The 4,533-nt window shown below is 29.7% G+C and overlaps 1 long non-coding RNA gene across 1 annotated transcript; it reads left to right on the top strand.

The window, feature by feature from the left end:
• The first annotated feature begins 389 nt into the window (after positions 1–389).
• LOC139495626 (uncharacterized) lies at positions 390–3,218 on the top strand. The gene is made up of 3 exons (XR_011657413.1): positions 390–566; positions 1,050–1,116; positions 2,577–3,218. It is a non-coding gene; the product is annotated as an uncharacterized lncRNA (long non-coding RNA).
• Positions 3,219–4,533: the final 1,315 nt, after the last annotated feature.

Raw genomic sequence — 4,533 nt, 5'->3', positions numbered from 1 at the left:
ATCTTTCAACAAAATGCAAATAATACAATATATTCCCTATAATAATATAGGCCTGGCATCTCTAGCATGAAGGCACAAAAAAAAATGAGGAAGAGGCTCCCATCCTCCATTCCCTCTCTCCACATTATTAGAAATTTATATGAGTCTGTGATCTATAAGAATAAAGTCAAACATGAATTTACAATCATATTATATATAGATATAAATTAAATAAACAATTGCATATATTCCAAATAGAATTATGAACTCAAGTATAAATAGGTTATAGTTTATCTAATTAACCAATATGCAGACTGACATTTCATATCATATTTTTCAGGAATGATACATGCAGGAATTGGTGCCACACATTTTACCAATTTCCTTAATGGTTTTAATGTACTTTCTGTGAATTCATCAACCAAAGGAGGTTATATTAGACTAATATAACCTCCTTGATCAACCATATATAAAAAAAAGGAGAATGAAACTGGAAAGAAAATATTTGCAGTTGCAAAAGAATCCTGTAAATTATTTCAGGAGAAGAAACAGTTTTAAACATGGTTAATATAATGAGTAGTTAGAAGGTAATTAAATCATTAGTTATATATTTTCAAAGTATTTTTTTGATAATTTTATAAAGTAGATATAAAGTATAATGAGGACCATAAATATATTCATATTTGCCCTAGCAGTCATAAAAATGAATTAACAGATCTTGGTAATAACTTTTCAAGTTAAGGGTCAAGTTTTCAAATTAATTTTGATGTAAAGCAGTGTTATATATACTTAAAGACCTTCATGTATAGATCATGACAGAATTTGTTTCAACAAAACTATTGAACTAGAATTATTTACATTTGTATTTATTAAATGAAATCTATATTTATGGATAATTTCAACAAATTTAATGAAACCAAATTAGTTTTGAAAGCCTTTTATTATTATTACAAATTTAATTGTTAACAGCCTGAGTTTCCAGTTAATTTTAAATGTAATATGTTTTAGCTATAGTATTTGAACACTGCATGTTCTTTCATTTTACATTTGATTCTACTTTTTTTCATTAGGTTGAGGCCAGTTTTGTTGCAGAATGGCATATTTTTGATACTGGTTGGACCTATAAAAGTAATACAGGTAAATTTAAAGAATTTAGCTATATATAGGCTTTAACTTTATTAATAGAAAAGATATTCCCAACTATCAAGGTCAAAGTGGACATTGTAGATACTATACACCCATGTGAAATCTGTAGAAGTAACAGTCTTCTATGGTGAGAGGATGCCATACTTTGCAATGCTCTTGTCAGATCATGCAAACTGATGTACACAGATGACTCTCAGAGTCTCAGTTAGTAACTCAGCTTCCAGGCAAAAGAAGGTCACCGTGATCCACATTTTACACTATTGATTGTACTTTATTTTATTATTTAAATATAAAGTATATTATCATGACTACCACTGGTACCTATGTGCCACAATGCAGATAACTATGTGATGTAGTACTTATGTTGATCACAAACTTGGTCACTTGGTGTTTATGTAACTTTATACCAAAAAGAACAGTTCAACTGTATTGATTTACAGTGTAAGGTAAATGGTCAAGGTCACATCTATAAAATATACAAGTACACACCCGTGATATCGCGGGTCCCTGACTGAATTAAAGTATATAACTATGCCTAGCCTTATTTTAGTAATTAGTATTGTCATCTGATAAAGTCATGTCGATTATAAGATACAAAGTTTTCTCTGCTTTCAAATCTTTCTGTTTGAACCCGTCGACCTGGAACTTATCAATTATTGGTAATATTAATTATTTGGAAAACAAAATTAAGGTCCTGGCTATCCAGGAATGGAGTATTTTTTAATCAACAGCATTGTCCTTTATTAGTTATCTTAGAAAGTCTTGCTGATTGCTGAATAAAACTACAATACAATTTGACAATGATTGAATTTAGTAGTGTCAGCCCTTTGATTATGACCCGTGTATATAGCAAAATCCTAAATGCACCGTTTGGTGGTGCGCCTGTCAAATGCGGAACGTACAGATAAGGTAATAGCTAACAGGTGAATATACTATTGGTATCGGTATCGGATTCGACCCGGAACTTGTTAATTATTGGCAATATTAATTATGTGGAAAACAAAAGGGTCTGGAGTGGTGTAATTTTTAATCTACACCATTGTCCTATATTAGTTATATATAGAGTTGAATTCTTTGATTTGTCGTTTTTACCCGATGACGGCTGACAAATTGGACCTCATAATTTTAGTATTATAGATACCTTGAATTGGCGTTTGTATTGGACACTACAATGCTCCCTATATTGTCACTTATATTTCATTCCAAATTGTCATTATACATAAAAAAAACCCCACATAATATGCAGAAGCAATATACAATTGCATACCCATCAGGTGACCTAATTATTTTCAATCACTTCAAAAACCTGGCTATATATCACATTATGAGTGTCTTTGTTAGTCAGGTATATAATCTTTTTAAACTGATGTTTTAATGCATGAGTGGATTAATTTTGCACTATACTATTATATTTTATCTTTTCATTTATGATAAATAAATTAAACTTTCAGGTAAATGCAGCATCAGAACGTTCCCCAGGAAAATTTATGCTGAAAGTTTGGGAAAGTGAAGAAGAAATAGGAGAGGCAAGGAGATAACCAGAAAACACAGAATTTAAAAGAGAAGAATAGAAATAAAAATAATAACATACATTGTAGTTCAAATGTTATAAAAGGAACAACATATGATATAGGAATTGAAGTAAATGCTTGCTTTAGTGCTTGTGACATGCAGCCAATTCCTCCTCATATTCTTAATAATTATAGATCAATTTTTACATTTAGATTTTCAAGTAAATAAGACATCCTTCAAGAAAGAGTAACATCACTCAGGTAGAAGCTGTCAGTGGATCAAACCTATTCCAGGGATATAATATGTGAAGATGTGACATTTAAAGGAAGCGAGCAAAATAACTGGCATCTATTTTTCACTAATGCTATTTATAGTAATATGATATATCTGACCTGTAGTATTCAATAAGGAAGGATTGACAATTTTGAATGAGAACAAAGTGAATTCTAATTATGCTATGACTATCAATCAGTATTTGACTGAATCAGAGGAGTAAACTATATATACATATTTTAAAATATAACAGTCTCTATGTTTGCTCATTTATTGAGGCATTTAAAATAAAGAAACCTTTGAAAAAGTTATAATTTTATCATTTTTTGGTTATGTAACTATGATAACTGAAAATATATAATGTATTATCATTATGCTTCATCAAACTTTAATCATTAATATAGGACAGGGTGAAAAAGTCTTGACACTTTTTTAATCCATTTACTTGCATAACTGTTGTCTATGAATCGATAATTGAAACAAAAAGTAGGGAGATTTTGGCAAACTTCTGACTTATCTATTTTGCTCATTTTTGGCCACAGTAATGCTTATATAAGCTACATTATAGTGTAACATAATATAAATTTGTTTACATTTACATAGAAGCCATGTGTTGTAGCTCTGAAATAATGGTATTTGATCTCTTTTTGTCTGTTAGGGAGTAACTCTTGCACATCAGAACAATTTAAAAACTTGAATTTTCCAACTTCTTGTCCTGTTGCCATGGTAACCATTGTTCGTAAAGACACAAACATGCTTTCATTTCATTGTCTTTTGGAACTGTATTATTCTGTGTCAGTTTAACAAAGGACATGACAACATGTGTCACACTTTTTACACTGATTTTGAAAAATATATAAATAACAGCTGTTGATCACTGTGTCGTTAGGGGTCACAAAAACGTTTTTCAGTCAAAAAATAGTCTGGTGACCCATAATTTTTATTATATTTTTTTAAAGCTCATTGTTATGATCATCATCTGTCAAATTTAAAAAAAAAATCATTGGACCATTTTTTTTGGAATTTTCAGAAAAATAGAAATTTTTAACAAAATCTGTGTGCAGCAGTGTTAATGAAATTGGAGTCGAAATTAATGAATATGAATAAAACGGCCATTATTTGTGTTTTATTTACATTTTTAATAATATTTTTGTAATAAATGAAGAACAAACCTTTCAAAATACTTTCAAAAGCTTGAAAAAAATCCAGGTTTTTTACATCAGGTATGTATTTATGCATACCCGTAATGTACCAACTTTGGTGGCCGTTACCATGGAAACGAGTCTGGTGACATACTATTTTTAACTCAAATTTTTATAGAGGCCATTGCATAGTATATGCATGCAAATTTAAAGAAAAATTCAATGGGGAAAAAAATTGCTATATCTGTAGGGTGCCACCTTAAGTTAAGTCATGTTTATGGACGTTTGTTAACATCTTCTACCTTTCATTGTATACACTACAAGTTCACACACTTTTAACAAATAGAAACAAATCTTATTCAATGAAGTTTTCTTAAAAAAAAAATGGAATGCACATTCATATGTTTTTACCCATCTAAAACCTTCTTTTGAAATGAGTAGTTAAATATTCTATACAGAGAATAACTAGATGATTTTTGTT

This window comes from Mytilus edulis, chromosome 11 (assembly GCF_963676685.1).
Source record: "Mytilus edulis chromosome 11, xbMytEdul2.2, whole genome shotgun sequence".
NCBI lineage: Eukaryota > Metazoa > Mollusca > Bivalvia > Mytilida > Mytilidae > Mytilus > Mytilus edulis.
This window is presented reverse-complemented; position numbering and strand designations above follow the sequence as displayed.